The sequence below is a fragment of the Arachis hypogaea genome, chromosome 18 (genome assembly GCF_003086295.3).
Source record: "Arachis hypogaea cultivar Tifrunner chromosome 18, arahy.Tifrunner.gnm2.J5K5, whole genome shotgun sequence".
Classification (NCBI taxonomy): domain Eukaryota; kingdom Viridiplantae; phylum Streptophyta; class Magnoliopsida; order Fabales; family Fabaceae; genus Arachis; species Arachis hypogaea.
The window spans coordinates 120,949,522-120,968,644 of record NC_092053.1 but is presented as its reverse complement, the minus strand read 5'-3'; positions in this window follow the sequence as shown (position 1 = coordinate 120,968,644).

Below are 19,123 nucleotides of genomic sequence, written 5' to 3'. Positions count from 1 at the left end.
CTTTACTATGTCTTTTTCAACAGGAATAGTATTTATCTCTTTACACTTTCGAGAATTTTTGTCTTTGAAACCGACAGGCCTGCCACACTTCTGGCGTGTATTTGCTTCGGTGAACATTTGTCCAACTGGGACATCAATTCGAATTGGGGCATTTTCCGCTGGTATATAAGATTTGGTTATCCTCTTTGTATCGGAAAATGCATCACGCAATTCATTTGCTATTCTTTGCAAATGTATAATCTTTTGAACTTCTAGTTCACATTACCCTGATCAAGGATCTAAATGCATCAACGATGATGCATTCCAATTAAGTTCCTTTTCAGGAAGCTTATTCTCTACTCCCCCTAATGTTGGAAATTTTGATTCGTCAAAATGACAATCCGCAAATTGGGCTTTAAATACATCCCCCGTTTGTATCTCAAGATACCTTACTATAGAGGGAGAATCATATCCAACATATATCTCCAATCTTCTTTGGGTCCCATTTTAGTGCAATTAGGTAGTGCAATGAGAACATATATCGCACCCCGAATATTCTTAAATGGAAATCATTTGGCTGCTGGCCAAAAGCTAATTGCATAGGAGAGAACTGATGGTAACTTGTTGGCTTCAATCGAATAAGTGCTGCGGCATGTAAAATAGCATGCCCCCAAAACAAAGTTGGGAGATTTATTCTCATAAGTAAGGGTCTAGCAATTAATTGGAGGCGTTTAATAAGTGATTCTTATAACACATTTTGTGTGTGAACATAAGCTACTGGATGTTCAACACTTATTCCATTAGCCATACAATAAGCATCAAAAGCTTGGGAAGTAAATTCACCAGCATTATCAAGACAAATTGCTTTGATTAGATTTTCTGAAAATTGTGCTTTTAATCGAATAATTTGAGTCAGTAATCTCGCAAACGCTAGGTTGCGAGAAGACAATAAACACAGATGTGACCATCTCGAAGATGCGTCTATCAGGACCATAAAATATCTAAAAGATCTACATGGTGGATGAATAGGTCCACATATATCACCTTGAATCCTTTCTAGGAATTCAGGGGACTCAAATCCAATCTTTATTGGTGATGGCCTTAAAATTAACTTCCCTTGAGAACATGCAGCACAACAAAGTTCACTAAATTTAAGAATTTTCTGGTTCTTTAGTGAATGTCCATGGGAGTTTTCAATAATTCTCCGCATCATGGTTTTTTCCGAATGACCCAATCAGTCGTGCCAAGTTATGAATTCATTTGGGCTAGTAAAATTCTGGTTTACAGTGGCATGTGATTCAATTGCACTAATCTTAGTATAATATAATCCAGATAAAAATGAGGGCAACTTCTCTAATATAACCTTTTTATTTGAATCATGAGTTGTGATACATAAATACTCATGATTTTCCTCATTCATAGTCTCAATATGATATCCATTTCGGCGAATATCTTTGAAACTCAATAAGTTCTTTAGAGACATGGTAGATAATAGTGCATTATTTAGTATGAATTTTGTTCCTCCAGGAAACAAAATTATAGCTCTTCCGGAGCCTTCAATCACATTGCCTGAGCCAATAATAGTATTAACATATTCTTCTTTTGACACAAGATGGGTAAAATATATATCACATTTGAGAATGGTATGCGAACTTGCACTATCCGCAAAGCATACATCTTCATTACATATCCTTGCCATTTTTTTCAAAGATAAATAATAATAATAAAATAAGTAGTAATACAAGCACAGTCAAATTGAATTCTTGATTGGAATTATTTTTCTAAGAAACACTGTACATAAAAATAATGTCATATACTAAAATTTTATTTTAAAACTTGACACATTTAATGATTTCAAAATTCATAAACATTAATATTTCATTATTTATATACATCATATTTGAAACTTAAATACATAGAAAATAAAACTTAACAATAAGTTCTTTACATTATTTATTTACATGGATACTTAACAATCTCACATATTAAACTATTCCATCATTGATCAAATGACCAATATTTCCTTCACGATCCTCAAAGAAATCAGAAACATCATAATGAATGGTGAAATTTTCAGCATCATTTGAAACAAAATTTGTTTCCTTTCCTTTGTCATCATTTTTCAAAGATGCTTGATAAAGATCGACTAGGTGCCTTGGTATATGACAGGTACGTGAAGTGGCGGAGCTTGAAATAAAATTTTGGGGGGCCAGATAAAAGATAATTGACAAGATATTTTTAATATGGACCCATTTAATATAAGCTCGTCTAACCTCATTTCTCTGATTTGGGTGACATTGCCAAATTTGAAGTCGTTTTCCAGTGTCTTGTTCTAAAGAATTAAGGTCAAACTCATCAGATGCAACTCTTTAAACATTTGAAGGTTGTATCTCACTTTCTTCGTGATTCATTAAAATAGAAGAAATATCTACAGGGGTTGATATTGTAAAAATTATATGTTCTCCTTCTTGAATATTAGCCTTCCTCTTAAAAATGCATCAATTCTTTGATTTTTATGATTATTTTATATAAAAATTTGAATATATATCCTGTAAAATATGTAAAAAGAAATTAAAAGGATAAATATTAAAATTTATAATATTTATTGAATTTTTTTAATCAATTTATACAAATACAATAATATCAATACTTATTGAATATTCTAATATTTTTTTATCATATAAAAAATTAAATTAAATAAAAAATAAAATATAAAATAATATTAAATTACATAAATAAAAAATACTTAATTTTTTATATTTGAACTCAAAGATAGAGGGAGTGTTACTTATTGAATAGAGAGCTGCAAAATACGAATACACTCAGTTCAGTCCAAATTCAACAAGGTTTGAATGTTTAAAACTAAAAACTATTGTGCAATAAAAGGAAGAGATGAAGATTGAATTTTGATATTTTAAATCATAGTAAAGTATTTGAGCCAACTGAAATATTTTTTATTTTCTGAAAAAGTACTACTAATTTTTTTAACAAAAGTTTGGGGGGCCGTGGCCCCCTTGTCTTAACTAAGCTCCGCCAAACGTGACCAATGACCCTTTCCACCACAACGAAAACATTTATCTTCTGTTGATTTATTTTGCCCAATTTCTTTCTTTATTCCACTTCTGGTGAGATCCTCTCTTTTGAACATAATTCATTTTCCTTCCATAATTTTTCTTGTTATTAAAACCTTGCCATTTACCTCTTCTGGGGTAATTTACCACATTTACTTCAGGAAATGGGGTGGCGCCAGTTGGGTACGTTTCATGATTCCTTAAAAGTAATTCATTGTTGCGTTCAGCAACAAGAAGGTAAGAAATTAACTCAAAATATTTTTTAAATCTTTTTTCTTGATAATGCTGCTGCAGGAGCACATTTGAGGCATGAAAGGTTGAGAAAGTTTTCTCTAACATATCATTATAAGATATATTTTTCCCACATAATTTCATTCGTAAGGTGATTCGAAATATTGCTGAATTATATTCATTTGTGGATTTAAAATCATGTAGACGCAAGTGCGTCCATTCATAACGGGTTTGAGGAAGTATCACCATCTTTTGATGATTATACCTTTCTTCAAGGTCTTTTCAAAGATCTGCAGGATCTTTTAATGTGAGATATTCATTTTTCAATCCTTCGTCAAGATGACGACGAAGAAAAATCATGACTTTGGCTTTATCCTTCTTGGATGCATTATTTTCGGCCTTAATGGTATCTCCAAGATCCATTGAATTAAGATGGATTTCAGCATCTAGTATCCATGATAAATAGTTGTTTCCAGATATATCAAGAGCATTGAATTCAAGATGAGAAAGTTTTGACATAATAAAAATTTATTACCTGAGTCTTCCTAAAAATTTGATCAGAGTCTCGTACTGATAACGTGTTGTGAAATAAATAAAAAAAATATATAATAAATATAAAATAGAAAAATATAAATATGTTCTTATTTCACTATAATATAAGTAATCTATATATATATTTACTAGTATTGTAGTTATTGTACTTTAAAACCACATAGAGATAAAAGAGAGAGAAGAATATTTATAAGGTAAAGAAGGAGAGAGAATTGTTTTATTGCTTGTGTATGATGGCTCGGATATGTGCCCCTATTTATACATGTATGGAATCTTTTTTTTTTCTTAACTTTCATTTAAGTTTATTCTTTCTTGAGAATCCATGTTGATTCTTATCACAACCATTTGTGGTATTTTTTTTTTTTTGTGGTGGTGTTTCTTGGTTTCCCTTACCGATCTACTTAGATCTAAGAAAAAAATATCCTGAGAGAAGATGTTGCTAGAAAAACTTTTAGATCTAGAAATTATCTAGACCTATATGAAAAAAAGAAAATATATTTTAGTATTTTGTAGTAAGTATGTGTAGATCTAAAAATAAAAAAGATTCAGTTTTATTTTTATTTCTACCTTTTAAGATTTTTAGTAATAAAATATTGTACTCTCTATCAAACTACAGTTCAATACATAGGATATTTATCTTCTTTGTATTGATATAAAACTGATATTTCTGTGATCCTTATAAGTATTTTTTGACTTTTCTTTGACTGAAAAATAATTTTTTTTTTCTGTTAAAAAAAAAAGTTTTAAAAGCCTAAGTAATGATATACATCGGTCGACTATTTGGATAGGATGTTTGCCTAATTTGAAAGGGTGTGTTTAGCAAACTTAATTGGCCTTTTTCATTTGTTTTATCTTTGTCATAGTCAAAGTCTTGTATTACAGTGCGTCCATAAAAAAAAAAATAGACAGAAATATTTAATGATCAAGTATCTTTAGTATTTAAGTGTAACTGTATGTGTAAAAAAGAAAAACATATTACATGTACGTACGCGTTATTTTTCTTCATATGTAACTTTCTTTTGCATTTTTTTATTTTTTTTGGTCTTCTCATTTTTTGCTTCTATGCTTTTTCTTTCTCCTTTCTCTTTTTTTTTTTTTCATCTTCTAATCTTCCATTCTCTTTTTTAATTTTAGGAACAAAAATTTTTTGTAACAAATATTTAAATAAAAAATAATTTTTTTAAGAAAAACATATAATTTTGTGGATTGAATTATAGAAAAATAGCATCATTTTATTTCATCTTTTTTCTCATAAATACAAAATTTTTAAGAAAAATACAAAAATTTATAAATAAAAAGATAAAAATTCTCTTAATATAACTGATTCCATATCTCAAATTAAATTTTAATAATTAACAAATACAAATATAATTTAGGAAAATTATCCCGTATGGCATTCGAAATAGCGGAATATGATATTCTTTGTACTAACAAGTAGCCTTAGACAAATTTATCGTGTAGTAAAATTTGAAGGACAAAATTAACCCTCTTAATGAACGTAAAATGTGTTAGATGATAAAAAAAGTATGCTAAATACATACGTATTTTTCATATATTTTTATATATATAAATTATATATTGTGAATATATACCTATATTAGCTATTAAACACATTTTAACAATTTATGTAATTATTTTACGTGGATTTTATCATGATGATATGGATAATAAGGTGAGAAATAAACATTTTAAAATTTATTAAAAAATATTAATAATTTAGATAGATTAATAATAATAATAATTTTCATTAAAAAAAATTAATGTATCTTATTTATTAAATTATACGCATATAAATATGATTATTAAATTGACTCACAATATGATCATTATTTATGGTTAGAATTATTAATATTTGTTAATAATAGAATATAATAAAAAAATAATATTAAAATTTTTTTTGGCATCTAACTATTATGATAATTATTTCATGTTATCATGTCTTTGAGAATTTTTGTTAAATAGTAATTTTAATTGGCAAATTTAGTTTGATTTGTTGTGTTTAAAATTTATAAGTTCATATACTAACGAGTATTTTAATATATTTTAAATTATTATTTAATTATTATTTTGATAATTAAATTATAAAGTTTGATTTGATCAAATAAATCATCTAAATGGAATTTGAATTTATTTTAAAGATTATTTGAAAGTTAAAACATGCAAATTCTTTTGCTTATATATTAACTAGTATTTTTACTCGTAATAATATTATGGGAATATAATTTTTTTTTAAATTACGATACTCTTTGTTCTGACAGTACGAATTATGCATGGCACAAAAGATTTATAAAATCAAACTACTTTTACAAAAAAAAGTTCTAGGTCAACAAAAGTCTCTGGCTAAGTAGACAAGTAGACCAAAGTATCTGTAAATAAAAAATCAAATAATAAGATTTTTAGTTATTATTTTTATATGAAAAGTCTAATTTTTATTAATAATTAATTTTAACATTCGCTATCTAAAATTTAAAATAATTTAACGTGTATGCTTTTACATTTAGTTAGGTGTTAACTGTTAAGTTTGTTGCACAAATAAAAATAATTAATTTTTATATTTGCTATTTAAAAATAATATTTTTTCTCTCTATGTATATAAAAATATAATTAGATATTAGCATAAGAAAATTATATTGATAGTTATAAAATTAACTCAAAATTAATTTTTTAAAACAATTAAATTTTGATTCTAACTTTTAATTATAACATTAGTATTCTCTCCAAATTATATGTAATAAATATTTGAAAGAAGAGAAATGAAAATATAGATTAAAAAGATAAGCGGTGAAAATTTAAAACTAAATAAAAAACTAAAAAATTATATATGCATATAATAACACTAATAATAATATTTTTATTTAAATTATATTATTTTGTTCATTTTATTTTTTGTAGAAGAGAAAAAATAGAAAAAATAGAGAATGAGAGAAAAGAGAGAGGAAGATAAAGATGAAAAATGAGAGTAAAAGTGAGAGTTTGTTAATTTTGGAAGAAAAATATTTATTTTAATTGTAAAAAAATATCGAATGACATATTTTGATTTGTCAAATTACTAATATAAAATATAAATTATATAAAATAGTAGAGAGAAATAGAAAAATGGAGAGAGGTAGATGAGAGAATTTAGGAAGGGAGTTTATTAATTTTGAAAAAAAATATTTTCTCTCAGTTTTAATAAGAGAGTGTCATGTGACACATTTGATTGTTAAATTAGATAGTAATATATAATTCATAATATAGGTATATCTTAATTTTAATTTTAATTTTAATGCAATTAAAGAATGTCATGTTGCATATTTTAATTGTCAAATTAGTAATTAGTCATTGATATTGATAATGATATATAAAATAGATAGAGTGGTTGAAGGAACGAGAGAAATAGAGGAAGGAAGAGGGAGGATAGGAGAATTCTTTAATTTTAGAGGGAAATATTTGAATTCAATTGCAATGAGATGAATTGGTTGTAAAATTAGTAAGAAGAAGAGGAAAATTTCTTAATTTTGGAAGAAAAGATTTGATTCTAATTGCAATGAGAGAGTGATATGTGACACATTTTAATTGTAAAATTAGAAATATATAATAGATAATAGATATTTTGCTATAAAAATATTTCAAGACTTTTATAATTTATTTTTTTCACATCAATCAAACAATCAAAACTTAATATATAAAATTTTACGTTACTTTATTAAATATTTTTTCTCTCTCCTGATTATCTATCTTTAAATAAATCATAAATAGTGTGATATTAAAAACTAAAATTTATTAGATATAGTTAGATATCATGTTTTTTTATTTTAAAATTTTAATTTAAAGGTAATTTTTTTAGAGTCTGTCTTCAGTAAGCTCAAGGCTTTTGAGCTTTTCTAATAGACACAAGTGATAAATTATAAATATACCCCACATGGGGTTTAATAATAATAATAATTATTTTTTGATGTTTACCATAAATTTTTTTTTTAAATTTAACTAATAAAATCCTTAATTCACCACCCCACAGCTCCACCCCCAAACTCACCATACGGTACCCTAATTTCCAAATCCTTTCCCTGTTAACTCACCACCACCTACATGACTCTCCGCTGGTCTCAGCCTTCGCCGTCGGCATCCAGCCGAGCCGTCGCCGTCCAATCCATCTCCCCGTCGTTCGTAGGCTCTCCCTCCCCGTTGATTGTTCAATAGCAAGTCATCCATCAAGGCCAGCGTCCACGTTGGGTCCAAAGGCGAAGCAATAATTGTGGCTTTCCTTTCAAGTAATTTTGTTTAAATGCCCAAATCCTTGATTGTTAGTAGTTAGAGTATTATTGAACGATGATGTATCATCTTATTATATGGTTAGTAGTTCGAGTGTGATTGAATGATGATGTGCCTTCTTGCTATACGGTAAAAATAACAATTTGTTGCTTTTTCATTTTCATGGCCATATTGTGATCTTTTATTTTTATTTTGGGGTGGAATCGAGTATTAGTGATTACTAAAGCAGGGATTGTATGCTATATTTGTTCTGTTCTGTGCTACAAGCATGTTGGTGTAGCTAAAATTCATGCCAATTTAGTAGTTATATGTAGCAATTATAATTCTCCATTATTGTGCTACACTTTTTTTTTTTCATGTTTCGAAGGAAAGGGGGGGTTCAATGCTGTAGTGGTTTGAATAAACATAGATAATTGAAGACTGCGTGTATAAACAATGAGATGGGGACAATAAGGTGGACCTTGATTGAAGTAGGAACTAGGAAGCTCAGGTTGATGGTTCCAATAAACTTGTGCATTTTGTAATCTACACCATATTGTGTTGGCATAACTGATAAAAAAAAATCAATAACTGCTGCTTAACTTGATGTTATAATACCCAATCTTAAGTATATGCAGGTTTTTTAGCTTTGAGGGAAGCATATCAAAGAAATCTGATAATATATTTGAGTGATTCTCATGACTACACTAATATGGCTGATATGACTTTGCTGATATTGTAACAAGATGTATATTCTGGATATTTTGTTGCACTGGGTTATCTGTATATTTTTGCTAGTATTTGTTGGTTACTTCTAAAAAATCAACCCTTTTTTTTTATTTTGCCTGTAAAATATGCCCAGTTGAACATATTCAAGTTATTGTATAGTGCATGTTTGAGATAGATAGTCATATAGATAAGTGGAAGAGGAAATAAATGGGAAGATAGAAGGGTGGAGAGAAGCTTTGGAAGCAGTTTTTTTTTATCTTATATCATTTATATTTTATATTAATAGAAGTAAGACAAAGTATATAGAATTTAAAGTTTCACAGAATATTGAGGGTGAAGACTACTCCTTCGTAGATGCTGAAAGTGATGAGTATGTTCACATTGAATGGTTTGAGGAGAAAGATGTAAGTACAATACATTTGTTGAGTATATTTTGTTACATATAATATTGTATGGCTAGCTCATAAGCCTTTGTATTTGTTGTTTTGATCCAGGAATATTTAGATTCCTCAAGGTATTATGAACAGAGTGGTGGCAAGACTGACTCCTCAATGGATTACGATTTTGGTGGTATAAAATGTTTTAAATTTTATTTTTTATTTTTTGTTATACTTATTTTACTCTTTTTAAACTTAAAAATATGTCGCTTAAATTTCAGGGACAAATGATGATGATGAGGCAGAGTTGTGTACCATCCGTTACAACAATCAAAAACAAGTTTAAAAGCACTTTTTTTTCTGTTTCTATTAATTTTACTTTTGGAACTTGTTTACATTACTCTGAATCTTAAATACTTTAGAACAGGAGAATGAGTTATTCATTTTTTTTTTGTGAATGCACTTATATTTGGATGGTTGTTGCTGCTTAGTGTTTGCAGCCAAGAATGCTTTTTATTGATGTTAAATTGCTTTACAGCTTGCTAGACTTCATAAACTGAATAATACATGGTTGATTGTGCAGCAATTTTAATGATTTTTAGAATTTTGATTTATGTTATGGCTTAGTTTCAATATGAAACCTTATTGGTGGCTGAGGTTTATCTATTCAGTTTAAAAATCTAATTTGAAGCTTGTTCTTTTCTTCTTTGAGTTTCATTATGTTATTTGATCAAAACAATTTTGCTGAGAAATTGTTGGTATCCATAGCTAAAATAAATATACATGACAGTAGTTCATGAAGTTCTATCTTTGTAGGGGGGAAGAAAATCAAAGCAATTACTAGCAACCATAGTTTCTTTTTCTTTTCTATTTTTAATGTGTATTTTGCTGAGGAATTAGGGAGAATGAAGTGGAAAAATACAAATACTGCTTAGTTTGCCATTCTTAAAGAAGAAGTGGATCTGAAATTTTATGCTTCCAATACTATCAACTAAGTTTTGGTCATTACTGCATTATAGTAATGAGCGAATCTATTTTGTTTATTTTTTCAATTTTTTATTCTTGTACATAACCCTTAAAATTATTCCTATGAGCATTGCTATTTTGATGTTATCAGGTTGACTAATTTTTACATTTTTTACTATTACAAAATATTTAATGAAAAATTAAAGGGTGGACTAATAGGACCCAACCTAAGTGGATGAAACAGAAAGGAATTTCAGGTGTTTTAAAAAATAATCTCTGGGATCTTTTAACACTTATTTGCTAAATTAGTTTGCATATTGTTCACTAGTAGGAGGTAACAAGAATGCATAAGGGGAATGCAGCCAAAAGATAAAAAGGACTATCTTCTGTCCCTCAAGTAAAAGAAAGTAGAAATAACTCAGAGCACTGTTACACCATCGCACATGATAAAGAGAAATATGAGGGGTATGAAAAACAAATTATGATTTTAAAAGTACAACGATACAGCTACAACCATGATAGAAATATCAAAAGTTCATTTATTATGTTCTTCTTTCTCTTGGCACTCCCAAACAGCATTTGCATGTTGTTAATTTAAAAATCTTCTAATGGAAAAAGTTTTATATGGACAATTTCCCTATAGATAGGGTGCATCCAACTTAGTTTATTCATTTCTGTGTAATGAATCTTACTTAATCTTTTACAAATGAGTTTTATATTCTAAATAATTTAATTAATTCATATACTTTAAAGTATGTTCACATTAGCATTTTCTTAATGATGTATATGCTCTGTTCAAGTTTATAATGTGATCCTTTATTATATCTAATAAAATATATAAAAAAAAACAGATAGAGAAAATGTACTATTTCAATATATAAGTTATCTGAATCTTGAGAGTATTGTAACGATAAAAATAAAATCAAATAAACTTTTGTTTGAATCCTTAAAAAGTAAAAATAAGCTATGTTGTGAAGGAACAACCTTGTGTTCCAACTTCGATATAAGTAACTTGAATAAGCTAGGAAAGATATCTGCTGATCTTGAATAGATTTGACTGTAATAAGAGAATATGTGATGTTTCACCAAAAAGATTCTCATGTTCATTTCTAAGACAAAGATCTCTAACAATATAGCATCTTATTCATAAAATATAATACAAGATGCTACTATCCTTGCAAACACTACCACAAAAGAGACCAAAACTTTCTTAGTCTTAACAACAGCAACCATTTTAGGAGGTCATAGACAATGGACTTTCACTTTTTCCTCACTCTATGGCCAACACCTTCCTTGTGAGACGACGAAGAAGAGGAAGACATCGACGATGACAAGCCAGAATGGCGTTTGTTTTCGGCCATATCCATGTGAAACGCCTTCTGGACATCGTCTTTGAGCTCCATGAATCGCGCCTTCTTGATTCGCTGCTCTTCTTCTGAGCCCTTCTCTAGGAAGAAAACATCTGGTATGAGGTCCTCCAAGAAATTGTCAAGCACCTCGGAGCAATGGGGAAAGAATCGCCTACCATTCTCAACTGGATACAAGTCCAAAGACAAAAACATACTCAAGCAACTTTAGCAATAGCATAACATTAAATTATGCTAAAGTGAAGTAACACCATTGTTTCTTATCATCTCAAATTGAAAATTGCATCAAATTCTCTTCCTATAGTTCAGTTACAAAGTACTACAAGTGATTACAAATGTTTCTTTCATACATAACATTATAACAATCAAACTATAAAGGACAAAAAGACACTCAAAAAGTAGTCTATTTTTCTTAATTATGAAATTCATTTAACTCCAGAATTTTAGAAAAAGTTTCAAAGTTGTGATGTAAATATCTTAGTTGCATTATCTAAGACAATGATTCAGGCTAGTTGGTCAAAATGGAGGAGTGTTTAGGAATTTTTAAGGGAGAAGAAAAACCATCATAAGGAAGCTACTTGAAACACTCTCTAGGACATACCTGTTTTTTGAAGGGATGGCAATCTTAGTTGCATCTTTTTGGTTTGAACAGCCGGAGTTTCATTCAGTTCTACTTCGCGATTAGCGCTTGCACGCTTCAAAGCCGATGATGTTGTATCCAATGAGGCTGAATCCACCTAAGCATTCTCAATGGCAACTCTAGCCTCAGCAGGAAATAACAGCCTAGCAAATGCAACTACAACATAGAAAGAAAAATGAATATTATTTCTAAGGTAAAATGATAAAGAAAACATGTCCAAATTGCCTAAGTTGTTGAAAGAATTTGCTACCTCAAAAATTATTAAAATAAATTAATCTGATAAACCCTAAAAAGAGAAAGCTCACCGAGATAGATCTCTCCAAAGAATCTGCCACAGATTTTTCGACCGATACGAAACTTGTTCCCAACTGGAGGCTCCATTAAAGGTCATCCTCTTTTGACCAAAATCCTAAAAAGGTTTGAGAAAATTGAGCAGAAAAACGAAATGGAGTCGTTGTTGAAGAAGGCAGAGGACAGTGAGTAGAGAAAGAAGCAGAGAGACATCGCGAAGAAGAAGAAGGCAGACCGAAAGGAAGAAACCATCGTTTCATCGTTTGAGGAAGAAGACGGAGGAAGTGGGTGGAGGGAAGAGGCAGGGGCGCATAGCTGTAGCAAGTAAGGGTTTGGTTATGAACTTTTATATTGGGCCATTTTAAAATATCAAAAGAGTTGATATCTTTAAGTGTAATTTTTAATAAATTAATAATAATTTAAATATAAATCATTAGATCGTTTGTCAATCTAATCTAACGCTTCAAATTGAATAGTGCATCAGATAAGTTCATAAGGGGTGGACTGATTTTAGACAGACCCATTTTGTTTATGAAATTACAACTTTTAATACTTAAGAGGCCAAAATAAGTTTAAAATATATAGTATATTCGAAGGTTATCCAATTTATACATATTTATGTGAATTTATAAAATTTACTCAAATTTATTTTAGTTTATTTAAATCTAAATTAGTAATTATTAAATTTATTTCTTTTATTAATCTAAATTCATAAACTTGTAAGAATTTAAAAGTTAACTCGAGAATTTAATAATTTTATTTTTTAAAAAATAAAATCCGTAAAAGCAAATTATGAATATATCAAATCAAAATTTACAAAAAAAAAAAATTACCAATTAAAGATAAAAGATTAACAAAATGATATATGAAAAGAATATTATTTAATTGTTAATATTAAATACATATTTTAATTAAGATAGACTCTTTATTTATAGTGAACAAACTTATATGCTAAAAACAAAAATAAAAAACATATATTACACTATATATATTGAAAATAGTTTTAAACTTGTAAAAAATTCTTAATAATTAATAAAAATTGTAAGAAAGAGTTGAGATTTACAAGGTAAAAAGAATAACTCAATTAATTTAATTTAAAGGGCAAAAAACAATAAATTTAAACTATTTAATGTAACATTTGAAAAATAGTTCAGATAAAAATAAAAAATAAAAAATACATTTAACGTAAAATACAATTTTTTATAGTAGGATCCAAAATATTTTTTTTTCTTTGGTTCGGTTCGTGTATATTTCACTTATATAGAAGTGAAATATTTAAGTAAAATATTTTTACATATTTTTCATATATAAAATTGCAAAATATGACTAAAATTTTTAATATATATTTTGTTAGTGAAATATGAAAATGATATATAAAATAATAAATTTTAAGATTTTTCACAAATTAAAAAATTTTTAGAAAAATAAAAAAATGAGCAAAATTAAATATTTTAACATTATTTTCCATCGATTTTTTAATAAATTTTTAATTCTATAAAATTTATGATAACATATGTATTTAAGAGTTAATTTAAAAAAATAAAAAATAAAGTTTTATTGTTAAAAATGGCTTAGAAAAAAATGGCTTGACATAATTCATATAAATCATTGACAGATGAATTCATTGTATATTACGATGAAACAGACCAAGTGGGGTAGATTGGACATTTTCATCCATTCTAAACTGAAAAAAGGAAAAATCGGTTGCAGGTTTTTTGTAGACCTTTTGTGATTGATATGCACAATATTTTTATACACTAAATCTTGACTACATGTATTATTTAATATATATCTCAATGGTTGTAAAAATTGAAATACCATATTCCAAATAAATAGAGTGACATATGTGAACATCTTCCTATAATTTAATTGAATCCATATTTCTCGTCCATCAAGTGTAAGTTTTACTAAGGAGGCAAAGAGCTGTCTAGCTGAACCTTATAAGGAAGCCATTGTGATCAAGGTGCTGGATAAGCATTATGGCTACACGGCTCTTATGCATAAGCTTCGGATAATATGACGCATCAAGGGAGGATTTGATTTGTTGGATGTGGGATTTGGGTATTTTTTTGTTAAATTTGATATGGCTGCGGATCGTGAGAAAGTCATTCTTGGTGGTCCGTGGTTGATAGACGGTCACTATGTTGCAGTAAAGCCATGAGACGTGGATTTTAGGCCATGTGAAAAATCCTTCAGATCAACGCTAGTATGAATTCGAGTCTGGGGACTTTCAATTTGGTGTTACCAGGAACAAGCAATGTTGCGAATTGCTTCTACAATAGGGGTTCCGGTGAAATAGACTTGGCCACTAAGCTTGCAGAAAGAGAAAAATATCCCCGAGCTTGTGTTCAAATTAATCTTGGATTGCCTGTAATCAAACATATTATAGTGGAGGGTATGACTCATGAAGTGGAGTACGACAGTTTACAGCTGATTTGTTCTACTTGTGCACGGTATGGGCATGATAAATCATTGTGCAGGGAGAAGGAGTCCTTGGAAGGAAACGGTGATTGTTTTGGTGATGATGGAAAAACTAATAAAGTCCCGACACTAGTGCCACACAACAATCTTGAGATTCAAAAAGAGGCTGAATTGGAAGCTGGTGATTTGGGTGAGAATTCTCGTAATTCAGGTGAGAAATTAGGAGTTGTTAAAGGGAAGGATGCGGTTACGGAATCATTGGCTCCTCACGTACCTGATGGTCATGTTAATGAAGCATGCATGAATGATGGAGACGGCTGGCAATAAGTTCTGCGTAAGGGTAAATTCACAATGGGTCAGCCATCAGGTTTGAAGGACCAAGATGGAAAGCAGCACAAGTATGGTTCGAGAAGGATTCCAAGGCCCAATTTGTATGGTGATGGAGGCAAATCAATTGGCATTAGGATGGGGAAGCGAGAAAAACATGAAATTGTGCCATCTCTATCGCGTAGAACTCCTGCACGTCGTAGAATTTCTCTACAGAAGCGTCCGCGGCCTTTCTCCCTGCAGAACTCGCCAGTTGATAAAAATGGTGGCGTAACGGAGGAAACCTTAGTAGATGGAAGTATGGCAGGTGCAGCATTAGGGAGTCCAAAGGTTGCAATTATTGAGGATCAGAGTGTGCCAGTACCGCAGGACAAACCACCTATTAAGGTTGGTGATTCTATTTAGAGTTTATGTTCTTATTTATTCTGTCCCTATTATTTATGGATAGTTTAAATATGATTGTTTGGAATATTAGGTGTGCTTCTAATAAGTTAGCCCGGGTGCATTGTAAGGAACTTGTTAGGAAATTTAGACCTGTTTTCTTTATTGTGGTTGAAACTCACTCCCCTTTTCAGCATTTAAAATTATTTTGGGAAAGGTTGGGGTATCACTCTGTTGGTATAGTGGAAGTATAGGGGAATAATGGAGTATTTGGTTTCTGTCCTCTATGAAGGGTGTTTGTTGTAAGTTCATTGATGCTTTTGATCAGGCTGTTACTGTTGAGGTTCAATCTGATAATTTAGTTTGGAGGTGTAGTGTATTTATGGTAGTCCTCAATTTAATAAAAGGATTCTCCTTTGGGATTATCTTGTTGCACAATCCATAGTATTTCAAGGACCTTGGATTGTTCTTGGTGATTTTAATAAAGTCAAATTTTCTCATGAATCTAAGGGCTGTCAATTTTCTCATCAAAGAGCAGACATGTTTGCTACTTCATTAGGAGATAGTGGTTTGTTTAATCTAAAGACTATTGGGAGGCGGTTTTCTTGGTACAGGAGGGTGAAAAATTATGTTGACGTGGCAGCAGTTTTAAATAGGCTTCAGTCTAATCATTGCCCTATTCTGGTGCGTTGTAAAGGTCGTCCTCAGCCTAAAGGGAATCGACCTTTCCGTTTTGTTGTTGCTTGGGCTACTCATCCAGGGTATAGGGATATTGTGAATCAGTCATGGTGGTCTGGTAATAGAGGGATTCATGGCAAGCTTTCAAAAGTACAGAAGAATTCACTAGAGTTTAACTCGAAGGTATTTGGAAACATTTTTGTTAAGAAATGTGAATTAGAGTAGCAGATTAATTATTTACAAAAGCGTTTGGAAGTGGTGGATAGCATTTATTTGCGTCAGAAAGAGCAACAGTTGCTTGATGATTATAATAATACTCTAGTGCAAGAAGAGCTCCTATGGTTCCAAAAGTCCAGAGAGCAATGGGTAAGGTTCGGGAATAGGAATACAAGATTCTTTCATATTCAAACTCTTGTGCGAAGGAAGCATAATAAAATTCATGGCCTTTTTCTCAAGGATGGAGTGTGGGAAACTGATCCAGAGGTTCTGAGTCAAGAAGCAGAGTCTTTCTATAAAAGCTTATTCTGTCATTTGGATGATGTTAATTTGGGTTGCCTTGGTGATGTGCCTCTTCCTTCTCTGAATGAGGAAGCTTGCAATAATCTTACGGCACCAGTTATTATGGAGGAAGTCAGAATAGCTGTTTTTCACATGAACTCTTTTAAAGCTCTGGGTCCTGATGGGTTTCAAGCTTTCTTCTTCAAAGAATATTGGGAGATCATTGGTCTTGATGTTTGGAAGATGGTTAAGCAGGCATTCTCCGGTGTTACTCTTGATCCGAGAATGTTGGAGACTTTACTGGTTCTTATTCCAAAGGTTGAATACCGGTATCTATGAAAGATTTCAGGCCGATTAGTCTCTATAATGTAATTTACAAGATCATCACGAAGGTCCTTGTTAATAGGCTTCGTCCTCATCTTGCGGAGATTGTTGGCCCGCTTCAAGAAGGATTTATTCCGGGACGAGGAACTCCTGACAACATCATTATTGCTCAAGAAGTTCTCTACTTTATGAAGAAGACTAAATCAAAGAAAGGCACACTGGCCTTTAAGATTGATCTGGAGAAAGCTTATGACAGAGTTGACTGGAGGTTTTTAGCTCATACCCTTAAGAGCTTTGGTTTTCCTATTCCTACAATTAATTTGATTATGAATTGTGTCACTGCTTCTTCCTTATCTATTCTTTGGAATGGGAATCGTCTGAATGGCTTTACTCCTAGTCGAGGTCTTAGACAAGGAGACCCTATGTCACCCTATCTTTTTGTGTTGTGTATGGAGCGATTGGCATGCTTTATTAGTCATCAGGTTGATTTGGGCTTGTGGGAGCCGGTTGCTATTTCTAGAGGGGGACCAAGAATATCCCACTTAATGTTTGTGGATGACTTGCTTCTATTCTGTAAAGCTACAAAGAGATAAGTGCGAAATGTGATGTTGGTTTTAGAGACTTTTTGCAAAGCATCTGGGATGAAGATTAATGTGGAGAGCGCTTTGCTCCAAGAATGTCTCTTCAATAAGGAAAGAGGTTTTCACTGGGGTATCCTCTATCAGATTTGTCCAGGACTTGGGCAGGTATCTTGGAGTTACCCTTAGCCATTCTAGGGTGACTCGTTCAGCTTTCAATGGTGTCCTGGATAAGATACGGAGTAGGCTAGCAAGCTGGAAAGGGAATTTACTCAATCGGGCTGGTAGACTCTGCTTGGTTAATTCTGTTGTAGCCGCTATTCCCACGTACCAGATGCAGGTCTCTATTTTTCCCAAAGAAATCATTAGTAAATTGGAGTCTATGATGAGGAATTTTCTTTGGAAAGGACAAGTTGATGGAAGAGGATTGAATCTTGTTAGTTGGAAGGTACCGGTTACTCCAAAAAAATATGGAGGTTTGGGGATTAGAGATCCTTATTGTGTAAATATTGCTCTTCTTGGGAAGCTAGTTTGGACTTTTTTCCAGCAGCCAAACAAGCTATGGGTCCAATTGTTGGATGCCAAATACCGATCATCTATATATGACTGTTTTAGTGATCCTAAGAACAAGGGCTCTCCCATTTGGAGGTGTCTTTGCAAGGCTTGGGAAGTGTTGAAGGATGGGTTTGCTTGGTGTATTGGAGATTTAAACCAGAATTTTTGGTTTTCTAGCTGGAGGAGAGAAGGACGGTTATCTAATGAGATGGATTATGTTCACATTTCTGATTCGAATCTCCGGATACAGGATATTTGGTCGGTTGGTAGGTGGCATTTGAATACTCTTTATTCTCCTTTATCTCAAAATCTGAAAGGTAATATTCTCTCTTACAATCCAGATGAACAAGCAGGTCCGGAAGTGGGTTGGTATTGGTGTGGGTCTGCTGCCAAAGTCTATGACTCACGCAATGGTTACTTGTGGTTGTGTAAGCAGCTATTTGGTTGGGAGGAGCGGGAGAATTGGCTTTGGCTTTGGCGTCAGCTTGTTCCAGAAAAGCATAAGTTTTTGGCTTGGTTGTGTCTTAAGGAGGCTCTTCCCACTGCAAGTTTTCGCTTTAGAAGAGGGATGTCGTCATCGGATAGGTGTCCAAGATGTCTTTCTAGCCAGGAATCGGTTTTACATTGTATTCGGGATTGTCCAAAAGCTCAGTTTGTTTGGCATAGGTTGGATATTTCTTGTCATCCTTTGGATTTGAAGAACTGGTTCTTGTATCATAGCAGAGAGCATCCGTTCAAGTTCTTTTCGGGACTTTGGTAGATATGGAGAGCAAGGAATAATGACATCTTTAATCCTCATGAAACTTGGCCTCCGAAAAAAGTGATTTGTCTTACATTAACTTCAGAAAAGGAGCTTAGGAATATTTTTGAATTACAACGTATGTCCCTTCCCTCTACTCTAAATGGTTTTTGGAAGCCCCCATCCATT